This window comes from Arachis stenosperma, chromosome 2 (genome assembly GCF_014773155.1).
Source record: "Arachis stenosperma cultivar V10309 chromosome 2, arast.V10309.gnm1.PFL2, whole genome shotgun sequence".
Taxonomy (NCBI): domain Eukaryota; kingdom Viridiplantae; phylum Streptophyta; class Magnoliopsida; order Fabales; family Fabaceae; genus Arachis; species Arachis stenosperma.
In genome coordinates, this window is record NC_080378.1 from 114415312 (window position 1) to 114430923 (window position 15612).

Below are 15612 nucleotides of genomic sequence, written 5' to 3' on the forward strand. Positions count from 1 at the left end.
TAGTAAATTCTATGCTGTAGTTATACTTGATAGAAATTTTGACTGCATGTATCATTTTTTCACAGGAGCTTCTCAAGGACCCTATGACTTCTCAAGATACATCAGTAGTGCCAAATACAGAATTAAATGCATTTGTGCAGTTAAGGTTTGGGCTAGGTGACTCAGAACTGATTAATAGCCATGGGGCTCCCATCCCACCATATAGAAGTAATCAGTGGCTATTACAGGTATCAATAATAAGGGATGAATTATTTCATTGTTATAACTTAGTGATTAGTAAATTTTAAACTATTTGATATCCATTATGATTCGCTGAATTCCTTTCTTTTTCTCTCAAATTTATTTGTTCTGTGGAGAACACGTCGTATAACAAGGACAATATCCGAAGTTCATTGGAATGCAGTAGTGCATTGAGGTTAATATATGATGGGGACTGCTAGACTGTGTATCAAAGAAAAACCAGTAGCAATTTAATGTTTGGTTGTACTCCATGAGAATTTTTTATTTCTTGAATCATTGTTTGAGCATTTTAGGCAATTTAATACCTTCTGATATAGGTGCAGTAACAGATTGTTAAATGTCAAATTGTTTCTTAGAAGTAAACATTTCATCACTTTGTGAACATATGCCATAGTTTGCAGATAGTTTTACTAGTCCTAGTGATTGATTTAACATTCTCTTCTCAAGTTTGCTTGTATCAGCAAATTAGAAGGTTATATTTGAAACTTGTGAAAAATTCGGTAAGTTGCATTTGGGAAGATTTCTTGAATTGCTGCCTTCATTGCCTCATCACCATCCACTGTAACACCCTACCATACAGAGTCTTATGCTTAAGTCATAATTCAGAGATAGCAAGGTATTACGACTTCTAAAATAAAAATTTAGTACGTATAGTAATATGAATGATTGATTATAACTAGGAGCCTTTGTAGAAAAAGGGGTAAACAAAAATCGCAACTCGAAAGCGCAACACTCCGATTGATAATGTAACAAACAAAGGATAAGCCAACGCGAGATTATATATATACAAAGGAGTGTCAAAAATAGGAATATCAAGACTTAAAATCTGGTTGCGAAGATAACCGGTCCGAGCATAGCAATATATACATATGATAAAATAAGAAAAACCCCAAAGAAAACCCAAAGGGACACAAATATAGAAAACCTATTCTCCAAAATCTCCTATAAGAGGAGTCATCACAGTTGTATTATTTAAGGGAGATAAAAGTATCTAAGCAAAACATATAAGCCAAAACAGAGTCCCGAGAACAAGGGATCTTCGCTAATCTAGAAGTCTCTAGCATGCCTCAGCGAGAAACCTCACGTCCTGCATCTGAAAACCACAAAATCTGCATGGGTGAGAACCAGAGGTCCCCAGCATGGTAATAGCTTCCATATATATAATATATAATAATAGAGGAAAGCTGAAGGCAATCCTAGAACTTCCTCTAGATAATTCAAAGCTTATAAACAAGCTAAACCATAAATGGCAACTGACTAAAGATCCTTCAGTCTAACTAATACTTCCCTTTCCAATTCCTTCAGACCTCCCAACCACCAACAGGAGTATAATATAGCAAACACAGTTATTTCAAACAAGAGATATACAAATATGAACAGATAAGGCATTTAGACAAATAGCAAGTAATATGCAGTCAAGTAAGCAGTCTCAAACAAATCACATAGTATGCATATGATGAATGCCTGTCCCTAATGGCTGATGATATCATCTGTCGGTTATATAGCCAACCCGACAAGTCCTGGTAGCTAACCATTGGACTGTCCCTCTGCCGTGTCTCCCCAACTCGAGTTATACTCAATATAAACTTGATCATAATCATGATCCACATCCATCACCCTCACTGGTGAATATTTATGGAGGTGAGCTCATCCGGGGCTTTCACAGTGCCCAGCACCCTGACGACATAGGGTCAAAAGAGCTTCGAGTCTCAACCTGAAGCACGTGGTGGCTAGCCACTGCTTTCTCCCAGGGAAACTCTCATCTCCAACAGTGGAAGTGCAACATTCACAATTCATTCAACAGCATATATGCATTTATACTTAGCCATAATCATGGCTCCGCCGTAACACGGCAATAATCTAGTCATCTGGCTCACGGTTAAATCCATAACCAGCTAAATCATCAACAATTACGGCCCTTCGGCCCATGGCATAACAAGCACTTCCACCGTCATCCTCCGCATCTCACATAATCATCTTTGATCCTCATTGATCATTCATTTTTCCCTTGCTTCACTTGCAAGTTACCATATTCACTAGCCCTTTTTTTTTTCATTGCTAGGCATATCATAATGATTTAAGACATAAATGGTGAGATCGGAGGCTTAGAAGTATGAAATTTGGCTTTTAAAAACTCAAAAATCAACTTTGGGATGAAAATAGATCCACGCGCACACGTACTCCACGCGCACACGTGGATGGCCACAAAACTCATAGGCGCGTACGCGCCCTTCACGCGGACGCGCGAATTGAAAAATAGCCAACGACGCACACGCGTGGGTGCTATTGCGCCCCAGGCACAAAACAGACACAATTCTGACACAACTCTCGGGAAAATAGCTGGGCATTGGATGCAGCGCATCGGCACGCCCGCGCACACCACACGCACGTGTGGGTGGCGCTTTCTGGAAGAACGGCGCGTACGCGTTAAGTGCGACTACGCGCGGGAGGTTATTCTGCTAAAATTTTTTCTAAGTTAAAAGCTGTAGAATTCATAGATTCAACATCCAATCTTCCGACGGACATAATTTTCTCATTTTAAATCGGGTTTTGCCTGTTCTTCGAACGGCATGGACATCCCGGATCTAACTTTATTTCTAAACAAATTTGGCACAAAACGGGGATCCGTAGTCCAAGTTATGTCCCATCAAAGTATACCCAAAAATCATGTTTTCCTACAAAATCACAAAGTGTCATTTTCAAAACAAGCCACTTTCAACTCTTTTCAAAATCAATCAAAATCATGCCAATTTCATCCCTTTTCTTTGAAATCAATCAAAATATATTAAAGTCAACATCAAGCCTCCTCAACTCACACATTGACACTTTACCACAATTCACAAAATCACTATCCCATCATTTTAACCCACTTCACCCAAATGGCTCAAACTTAAACACATTGACACATCATATACTCTTCCTCATGCCAATTTTCAATAACACCATTTTCAATCAACCATCATTGTACATAATCAACATCATACTCACCATCAACATGGTTTCACTCACAATTCAACCTTAATCAATCATCAAGCATATATCACAACATGCATATTTCTCATACATCATACCATCAAGGCATCAATAATCATCATCACATATATGACCACATCATATATATATATATATATATATATATATATATATATATATATATATATATATATATATATATATATATCAACCATTTAACAACATCAACAATTCAATGCCTATCTTAGGGCCTCTAGCCTAAGTATTTCTTACCACATTACATATTAGATACGGGAAAGCGAGACCATACTTTAGCCGATTTTCCAAGCTCAACCGGAGCACTTCCAAACCACTTTTCCTCATGCTCTCAAGGCCTCAACACCTCCAAGAACAGATTTTTTACCACCAAATCCCTTTTCAAGCTTTCCAAAATCACCAATCAAGCTCCAATATTCACACATACACAACCTAAGCCACAATCATCATACCCATACACAACATCTCAATACCCAAACATCATAGAACAACAAATTACACTAGGGTTGAGAATCTTACCACACCCAAGGTCCAAGCAGAAAAGGTAAACCTTCTCTTTCAAGAGAGTTGGGTCCTATAACATCAAAGAGCCCAAAATCTCAATATTTTTACTCAAAAAAATCGAAATCAAAGCTGAAAATTCGAAGAGTAAAACGGTGAACGCGTGGCCACAAACGGTGCGGCAATCAGAGATCTAGATCAAAAGTTATGGTGGTTTGAAGATCAAGGGAGAGATAGAACTTGAGAGAGTGTTCTTCCCTCCATGGCCTCCATTTTCAGCGTGTGAGAGAGTGTTGTGAGGAGAGAGAGTGCTGAAAACTAGGGTTTTGGTTTAGTTTAGTTGGGCCAAAGGCCCACTTTGGGTCCAGTTGGTCCGGTTTAGCCCGTTCGGTCCAATCTTGATCTGATTTCTATAAAATTGGTGCCGAAATTCTCATCTCAATCTCCTCTATCACATTTAGCTATAAAAATCACATTTTGGGCTTTCTAGAATAAATTTTCATTTATGGGTTAATTAGCCGTTAATTAACCGAGTTTTACAACCACAACACTATGAGACTTATTCAGCATGACATCTAGAAAGTTTTGCAATAACCACGTATATGTTGCCGTTTGTTCGTTCTCTATCAAGGCAAACCAAAATATTCATGTTTAATGGTGATGGTTACAACCCGAAAAGAATACCAACGGTCTTCTGTACATATTTTTCTGATAGGTTGTATCAAATGCAAGCACATCTCCAAAGCACTGATAATTCGCCCTATAAATGCCATCTGCCCAAAATAGATTTGCCAGCCAACTTTCATCAGTAGCACTGTACCTTGCCATGGCCATGGGTCAACATCGGCTTTTTCGAGTAGATAGCTAATTGTTGCATTAGAATCCCCACCAATGAGCTTTGCACGACGAGTTCTTTCAATGTGGTTATCCAGATCCTTCTTTGTGAACCCGACATTAATATAACCCCCGACTTGGCCTACCATTAGCCCCATTATCTTAGAGCTTGGTAGACCATTATCGTGCATGGTGTTTGCCTGAGCTTTTTGAGCCTCATTCATCCCACGGTGGTTTAGAATTAGGTGTACCAAGCATTGGGGGACAAGATCGTGGTTGTGCTTCTCAACTAATTTTTCAACTTTCTAAGCTGAAGTTTTGGTGTCAAAGTACACCGCAAGCATTGCTTCGCAACCCGTACGAGTCAGAGCTTTATGCTCCCTCTTCCTGTTCAAATTAGAGATATATTTATCGGCTCTCTTTCCTTCCTTGTTGCAAAAAAATCGTTTTCTGCGTTGTGTTCCATCTTTTCCACGCGCGGTATCACCCTTGCAAACTTCGAACCCAACACACCTTGCATAATGCACATACAAGTTATAAGCTGCATCCAATGTTTCAAATGTCTGGTTTATAATACCATCGACCGTCACAACAACACACTTGCTACTGCTGCCACCGCAATCACAAGTGTAATTTACATTCTCTTCCACACAAGTCATCAAGCAATCTTCAACGTTGTCTTGTGAATTGAGTGGTTCTGAATCAACATCTATTGCACCCAGACTCATTTTCTTTCTAATTCTATATATGTAAAAAAGTGAAAATTTTACCCCCTAGACAAGAACAGGTATAAGTAGGAGATAGTTTCATAAGGCATCTTAACCTAAACTAAAAAAATAGACTAAAATGGAAGTTAACAAGAGCTCTGTATGCAACACAAACTTTAAATCAAAAATTGATAAATTAAAACCAAGTTATGAAGAGAAAACACAACATGCAAAGAGAAATTTTTAACTTGAAGCACTAATATTATGAAGTTAGTGTGATTCAATATAATCTTTTTGCATAGGTAATTTGCGATTCCTACACACCACAAGGTGAGTCTATCCCTACAAACAAGAGACATAAAGCTGCCAAAATTTTCAGTAACCCAAAGATCCAAGCTGAAGTTCCATGGTATATATTATGCTCTTAAAAGAAAGATAACCAAAAACCAACTATTTCTTTCTTATGTTCAAAATGATTTAGTATCTACCTATACTATGCACAATGCTACAAATTTCTTTGACATATGATGATCAATTACCAAAAAAAAAATATTTGATAATTGACATTTCCAACTATGATTAATGATTTTATGTTTAATTTTTCAAAGGTATGGAATAGAACAAGAGTATACCTTACTTTAAACAAATGTGAAATGGCCTCTAGGTTGGCCTACTGGTGGCTACCCTGGCCCTCAGGTAATATGTTGTGCTTACTCTTTTCTGTTTTGTTCACATTTCACCAAAACTTGTGAGTTTCATGATGCAGATTTAATTATGCTGTTTGTTTATTTTGTTCACATCTTCCTAAAATTCTAAGTTCATGATATATAATTTGCTTTTTTCTAGTACAAAGAGCATGAGGGAAGATGGAGGCTTTGAGGTGATAAAGAAGGCGATTTTGAATCTATCGCTTTGCCATGTAGATCACATTAGCGCATATGGATAAGGAAATGAGAGAAGGTTGACAATAAAGCATGAAACAGCTAGCATAGACACATTCTCTTGGGTATTGCTTGAAATTACCTCTACCTTATTATTGTTAAAGCTTAAGACAGTAATAAAATAAGAATTTTATCTTCTATGGAAACGTCCTAATAGCATTGAACTTGCAGGGAGTCACTAACCTTGGTTGCTCAATCCGTGTGGGAAGAGACACAGAAAAGAATGGCAAAGGTAAGTTTCCAGTAAAATTGCAGTAGGTTGAGTTGAAGGAATTGTAACATTAGACTACCTATTCCTTCTTTTGAATATTTGCTTTGCTAAATGCTAATGTATCAACTTCAATTTACTAATGCTAATGCCACATATACTGCTATGAAAAAATGCTATGCATCTCCTTTTTATTTACCCAAAATTACCCCGTTAAGTAGGTAGTCTATAAAAATATAAAATCCTAAATTTTTGTTGCATCTTTCTAGCACTTTAAATTCGGACAGGAACTCTAGCTATGTAACATTATTTTTCTGGTATTTCTTTTCTCAATTGAATTTTACTTCATTTTCTTTTCTGTTGCAATTTTACCTTTGCAATTATATTTTTTTATATTACTGTTTCTCTTTCATCACTACTTCTTATTTCAAAATCCATTTTAATTTTAGTTACCAGTTTTTTGCATAATCCATTTCATTCTTTTTTATCCCAATTATACAATTATTAATAAAATAGTAAAAAATCTCAATTTTGGCTCAAATCATTCATACAGTTCATCTTTTTATGAATACCCATGTGTCCATATTGGTGATCTTCACTCAATGTGATTATTTTTGACAAAAAATCAAACACAGCAACCAAACACAAAAGAGACGAACAGAAAAATTTGTTGAAAACTCACCAAATTGGGACCAGGTTGTGCGAAGGAAGCCGAGGAGTTGCTGAAGGTGAGGAGGAAGTCGGGGACCTGCTGCTTCTGTCTCGGCGTCGACGGGCGCAATGACTGCGCGAGACAGACTGCAAGGCAGTGACAAGACACGAAGTGGCGACGACGTCTAGGTTCGGGAGCTGCTGCTACTGCCGCCAGTGACGACGAGGGCAAGGAAGGCACACGAGAATGGAGATCGGAGGAGACCGACGACGAGCTTGTCGGAAACAGTGAGAGAGACCGATGCTGATAGAAGGTGAAAACTTGAGCTCGAGTCAATGAGATATGAGAGATGAGAGAGCTTCTGTGAAAGTGAGGTTGAGGGAGGAGAAGGGATTGTGAAACGACATAGTTTGGTGGATTTAAGAAAAAGGCAAAAAAAAAAAGATTCGGATCAATTTATTTAAACCAGTTGAGTCGAACCGGATTTAAAATATATGGTTTAAAAATAGATTTTATTAACTGATTTTATAAAACACCCATAATAAAGTGACACATCAGCAAATTTAAAAAAAAAATTGTTTTGGCCATCTTTATGCGAGTCTCCCCCTACTATTATTAGTTAATTTGTCTTTCTTAATACTAGATTACTATCATCCTTTATTCTTTCTTGAGTAAAGTATCGTTTTTGTCCCCAACGTTCGGGGTAAGTCCTATTTGTGTCCCTAACGTTTAAATCGTTCTATTTGTATCCCTAACGTTTATAAAAGTGATTCAATATTATCCTACTATCAATTATACTAACAAATCATATTATATTTCTCAATTATTCTCACTTGGATGTATTCATTCTCAATTAGGTCTCATTTGGATGTATTCGATTTTAATATTATACCCACTATTTGTGTTTAGATTCAATTATATCCCTAGAAAAGTGAATTATGTAAATATTATAGAAATTAGTTTCAACTTTTGATGAGCTATTTTTTGGAGTGAATCATCAATTCTATCCCAAACATTTGTATTCTAACTTTAAGAAGAGATTTTTAAAACTCAAACTAAAGCGTTTATAATGTGTAATTGACGGCAGGATAACATTGAATCACTTTTACAAACGTTAGGAATACAAATAGGACGATTTAAACATTAGGGACACAAATAGGATTTACCCCAAACGTTGAGGACAAAAACGATACTTTACTCTTCTTTCTTTTTTTGGGTCAGGGTCATCCTTTATTCTTCTTTGTCCTTTTTATGTTTTGGCCAATCATTCCATCGTGGGCCTTTGTGAAATTGCGATGCCTTGGGAATTCAAAAATCCAACTCCATTAAATCATTGCAGTCCAAAGTGAAACAAAAATGTCATATGCTATGCTTTACCTTGTTATTAATCGATGATACTTATTGCAAAAATGGAGGCAGCTTGATAATAATATTATGATGTGTATTTTGTTTTGTTTTCTTTTTTTTTTTTAAATCTCTCCTCATCCAATATCAAAGTAAACTCAGTCTCCTATAGTTGAATTGGGGTATTATTGGACCCAATTAATTTAGGTCTTAGTATCTCACAACTCATCAAATGATAGAAAGAAGGAAAAAAATGAATCAACTTCATATATAGAGTGATTACTACCTTTATGTATCCATAATTTTTTTTCTTTGAAAAAAACAGAGACAAACAATATATGATACACAACATGCATATTAATGGGAAACTCTAGTCACTGCTATTGTCATTTAATTTAATTTACTTCACAACCACTCAACTTGAAAAGAAAAGCTTGTTGCAGTGAGAGAAGTACAACAGCACAGTAAATTTAATTTATTGCTAACATTGTAAGTACAAAGTTTCTTTTGTCTTTTTTTTTTCTTTTTTTTTGGTCCGAGGATATAATCCGGAACCGAGGGACACAATTGAAATGCTATGGTTTAGCTGTTTATTTCATAGGCCCATATTCATTTGTATTTTGCCATGTTTCATACACATTGAACCCACCCACTCTGTGGGCTTATTGGCAAAGCTCAACTTAATTACTATTTTCAACCTTATGTACCTTGCAGCTGAGGATTAACACTCATATGATAATTCATGTGTCTTTTAGTAAGCTGCATTCGGGTTTCAACTTGCCGAAAGCATTAAGTATTGAAAACAAACTTTTAAATATTATGTGGGTGAGTGTGTAGTATAGTGTGTTGTGATACTTAGAATTAAGAATTGTTCAATACATCTTGTCAAAAAAATCTTGTCGTGCCTTAATTTGAGTTTCAGAAAAAAAAATGAATTGATTAAAATTTAATTAGTTTGGATTTAAACCTTTTTGTAAGTGGGCTCAAACTAATCTGAACCAATTAAACTTAGGTTGGATTGGTTCGGATAATTAGATATTCGATTAAAAATAAAAACAATTAAAAAGATCTTTTAAATACTTTAAATAAAATAAATCATTAATTCAAACTTAAATAGCTGTTATTCTTTGAAATACTTTAATATTAGAAGATAAAATTCTATATATATTTTTAGATTTTATTTACTAATTTTAATTAATATTAAACTACTTGAATGATCGAATTGGTTCGAATTTAATGACTTTAAAATTAATATCTGAATTAATTAAAGTCGAGTTTAACATATATATATCTAGAAGTTTACTAATATGTTATGAAAAAAAAAATACAATATACTCAGAAAAATAATCTGATATCAGAAGTAATAAATAAATTATCAGATTTTATGATTTTTACTTTTTATGATCTTATAAAAAAAATTAAAATTATTAATATAAAGTATACGAAATGAAGAGTTCAAATTTTATTTAATAAATAAAAAGAACATCATTCTTTAATTTATTTAATTAAGAATGTTTAAGGATGAATCATATAATCTATATATACATATTATTGATATGTCCTTATTTTTTAATGGTATAAATTTGTTACTTTTCTTTTGGAAAAAAAAAAAACAATTGGTAACTGTTAAATTCTAAAAACAGTGAGAGAATCTACATGGTTGTAAAGATTCAGAGAAGGGAAAACATAACCACACAACTACATAGAAGATTTTTCCAAACAAGTCTAACTAATCCCCAATGTATAAGTAAACAATCATATTAATTATATATTAAAATATAAAATATACATTAAAAATAAATTAAATTAATATATATTTATATATAAATATATAGTGTTTGATTTTAATAGTTTATGTTAATATATGCACATAATATTTTTTATAAACAAAATACAAAACAACACCATACACAAAAAAAAAGACTTAATTTGACCTTTTAAATTTGATTTACGATTTAATTTGGTCCATTAAACTTTAATTGAATCAATTTAACCTCTCATATGTAAAGCCATCAATAAAACTAATTCATCAATATATTTATATCATTGCATGGCTTTGTATAAGCTATTACTTAATTAGACATAAACACAAGTTAATAAATAATTAAACAAATTGCATTCTGAATGATGATATATTTCGAAAATTACTTCCGTCCTATATATATATATATATATATATATATATATATACATAAAATCCGAGTTTTTGTATGCACAACTTACTTTATTAAAAAACTTGGTAAGATTATTGTTTTATTATGATGAGTAGGTCACAATCAATGAAGTTATACCCAAAATATGAATGTAAGAGAGGGGAAAAAAGAGAATGGGGGTAGCCCCACCAGCACATGAGTTGCAGTGCATGAAAGTGGCCTCCTTTAAAGTTCAACGCTCAATGCTGGCGATAAGGTGTTGTGTCATGTCCCTCAACTATGCTATTTCCACTTACAAATGTTCTCTCTTTCTACAAAGATTAGACACCATATAAATACAAACACACACACTCGGAGACCCTCAAAATTTTTTTAAAATAGTTAACATAATTCTAAATCTTTACTTAATTGGACATATATACAACTTCATTGGCCTAATTTGTTAAACTGTTAACGAATCGAACTTAAAGTGACTCATGAGTTAGTTTAACTCATATCTAGTTCTATCCATTCGTAATACCTAATTATGTGTATTTGTATTTTGTTATTTTAAATAACTAAAATTTTTAGAATTTAAATTTTGTTTGTTATATAAATTTTTTTTAAAAAAGTTAATTAAATTTCAGTTTATAATTAAGATAAATTTGTATATTATATTGTTTATATTTTTAAATTGTAAAGAAACTTTACATATAACAAAATATAAATTTAATTTTCATGCATTGTCAGTATAAAATCGTTTCACACGCGTATTCAATCACATATGCTACATTAGCAAAAATAATTACTTTTTATATTTATTGCGTAAATGAACATTCAAAAAGAACAGTTATAATTATACGACTGTGTAAAATATTTACACTATTATCAATATATCAAAATCAAACTCAACAAAATATATCAAATATAAAACTAGTTAAGTATTCTTGTCTTTTGATAATTGAAATCTTTGGAAAAAAATATTGATGATAATTTGTAATTTCTACTTACCACAACCACTCCCGTTGAGGTGGGCAAAGTTAAAGAGGGGGGAAAAACAAAGGAAATGAAATGAATTTTCATGTAAGAGACAAACTACAATTCCAAGAAACTGCGTACTCTTTGTTCCCTCTTCACTGCAAGGAAACAAGTTAAGGGCAGCATGCTCAGTGAGAGAGAGAAAGAGAAAGAGGACTATTGAAAGCTCAACTGGCTGATGGCTACTGTGTGGGCCCACACCCAAAAATGGAAACTGGCATTAATGTCCCTTACACACCCATGAAAGATTTCTCTATTTAGAAAGCCCTAACTACCCCACCATTATCGTCTTGCTTTAGACCCTACCTAGCTAGCCCTACTAACCATGGATTTATAACTCATCATCAATATATTCTAGGGTTTTTTAATTTCATCCCCCCCTCTCTCTTTATGTAAATAAATTTAATATTGCTCATTTTTATCAAAATCAAAATATCTATAAAAATATATACAATTATGTAACTATTGATATAATAATATTGATATGATTCTTACTTATGTGGATGAAAAAAAATGAATTCAATTATTTATGAAATTTGAAATAATCTTTAGGATTAAATTAATAGTTAAAATAATCATTAAAAATCAAATGTATATTAATCTAGTCTTTGAAATATTAAATAATACTTTAAATTAATAAAGATACAAAATTAGATTAGTTCTTCTAATCTGATTTAATTAGTAGAATGACTAATTCAATTTATTATTATATTTTTTAAAGATTAATTTAAGATATTTAATTTTTAAAAAAACAAATTGAGAAATACATGGATAATTTTTTAGGAATTATTTTAAATATTAACTTGTTATTTTTTGTTGTTGTGGACCCCACTATATAGACACAAAATAAAGTAAGTAAATTTTGAGTGGCTTTAATGTCATCTGACTTGCACACTTTGTTTACCTCCATTATTTTATCCTTGTTTTTTTATTTTCCATTCTTTTCCTATTTCCACACCCTTTGTGGTAAATCCTTGTTCTTGGATGTTGTTGGTTTATAGCGTTTCATGGATTGGAAAAGGTTATGATCATGCCAATTTTGAAAGTCACAGAAAATTTGTCCAACCATGTGACACCCCTATAAAAATGATGTGCTATACATGAGTGCATATTGCACTAGGTGCAGCAACATAGACTTTGTTTGCATATAAATATTGGTGGAAGTTAAGTTTTTTTAAAAAAAATATATATTAGAAGAGTTCTAATAGTAGTTATGATTACTCAATACACAATTCTACACCATGTTTCTATAAGTTTTTGTTTATTATTACTTATTACTACTAAACATAACTAAAAAGAGTGATAACTTACTAATATAATTTATAATGTAAAGTTTAGGGCGGGTAGGATTATAATTAAATTATAAATTATATATGAAATTTATTTTTACGAATTATTACTTTATCAAAATATTTGGTCAACTTTAAACCTTAAATTCTAATAGTATAAAAATTAAATATTGTTCCAAAATATTAGATAATATTGATAAAAAATGTTAACTCCTTAATATTGAAACCAAAATATTTTTTTTTTTGGTTCTAAAGTTCACATGTTGTAATTAATACATAGTCCAGTTTAAATTGATTTTTGAAAAAAAATACTTTTTTATCTTTTTAAAAATATTTTTTTTGATATATAAAAATTATTTTTAAAATAAATTTTTAAATATTAAAAACATCTTTTATTTTTGCTTTTTTTAAAAACAAAATATTGTTAGTTTTTTTTTTAAAATAAATAATTTATATTTTTTTTAAAAATATTTTTTTTAAAGACGTATCCAAATAAATTTTAAATTGAATAAAAGTACTTTATTTAAAAAAAGTATTTTTTTCACTAAAAAACCCATCCAAACTAGCATATAGTCTAATAATAAATCAGATAAATAAACAAACAGTACAAAATCTTAATAGTGCATAAAAAAATTAATATTCTCATAAAAGTCATCAACTATTTTGTAGTTCAAACACAACTTACATAATTATTATGAATAAAAAAGTGATGAATTACATCCTCCTAAGATTTAGAGTGGGGCTCCCAAAAGCTAATTAATGAACTTCAATAATGGAAGATATTTTCAATAAACCTATCAAGTGACACTGTACTGTATATAACATAATTAATTATATATACTCAAGGTCAATAATGGAAGATACATCTGATCTTCATCATGCTTCAAAAGATTTTACTCTTAAAGAGAGAGAAATGGTGGTCAAGAATCTTAGAAAGGCTGCAAGATATAGACACTAAAGGATGCTCAGTTCTTTGTCATATCCATAACCAAAGCCAACACCGTTTTGATCCAAACAACATAATAATTTAATTTGTTCTTGATTCCATCGATTATGTATATATTTTTCTTAGGTTGTTGTAAACGTTGAAAATCTGAGGGTCCTTAAGCTTCAGCTTTTATGGAAAACTCAAATGGAAACAATAATAATTTCTAGTAGTGATTTTAAATTGTTGGTCCCCCTTTAATTATATGATGAGCTAGCTAGATGTGAAATATGTCGTCAATTTTCATCAACCTTTTAAGGGAAATAAATGTAACATATTCTATATAAAGATTTCGACTAATTAATGGGAGGAAATTTTTTTATTTTTTTTTAAATGATTCATTATTAAATTTGGGTATAATTATTTCTATCAGAAATCCAGAATCGTACTTATTTCTCTTTCTTTTTCTCATTAATACATCCAACCCAACCATTTTAATTAAAGTTAAATTGTAATTTTTTAAAATGTAACAAATTCCATCCAAATATACGTTTTTTATTTGTTTAAATGTCGGTTCAAGTTGGATTCTCCTTCAACTACTTAAGTCAAACTTTAAACCAATAGTTAACATTTTTCCCAAAAAAGGATACATTTTATGTTTTAAAAGAATAAACAGAGCGTTTAAATTAGTGATCCGGTTGAAAGATTTCATAATAAAATTTTATAAAATTGATCTAACTCATAACACTTCAGTTTTACTTATATTATAGTTTTAAAATAAAAACACAACGACTATTACATTATGGAAAAGTACGAGAAACCAATGAAATATTTGTATAATGTGTATAATAAAAGTTTAGAGAGTATTAAAGATATAACTATTAGTGTTACCTTTTTCCATCAACTGAAGTTTTTGGAATGAGTAGTATCATTACATGATATTAGAGCTCTAGATCCAAAAGGTCAAGAGTTCAATCTTTAGTGAATCTTAAAATTAATTTAATCTTTTGGGAATATATTTATTATCCCTAGTACTCAGATGATTATTTTAGATAGTATGAATGATATTCATTTTGTAACTCAATAGTCCATTGTACATATTGTACAAATATTCTATTGGCTCCCTAGCAGAATTCTTAGATTATATATCTATTAATATAAACTATCCGAAAAAATATCTATTAATATATATTCGAATTTATGAAATTTAGTTAAGTTTGATTATCATGATAATATGACATAATTTAACGGTTTGATCGATAAAATCCATCGCGTATAAACAATTATTCAATGGTGTAACTCAACACGGTTTACACTATGTATAAACTGATCTCTCTCTTTTAATAATAAGAATTTAGAAGAAAATTAAGTTGGTGATATTTTATCCCCAATCCAGAACAGTATGCTTAGACTGTGCACTAATAATACGGATACGAGGATGGCTAATTAATTATTGGTCGTAATAGTGCATTTCTAAACTAAGCGGACCCTTCAATTACATCATTGGTGGATCCTGTCTGCCGCCTTAGACTTCATAGTATCATTACTAGCATAAATATAAAATATATATTTAAAATAAATTAAATAATATATATTTATATATAAATATATAATAACTAATTTTAGCATAAATAATATTTTTATACTAATATATAAAATCCAATTATAATAACCATAATATGAACAAATTACATTATTAAATTGATTGAGATTCAAAATTACACAATTATAACCATTGTGATTTGCTTATATACTTGTGCAATTTTTTTTATATAAATTGCTACGAATTACA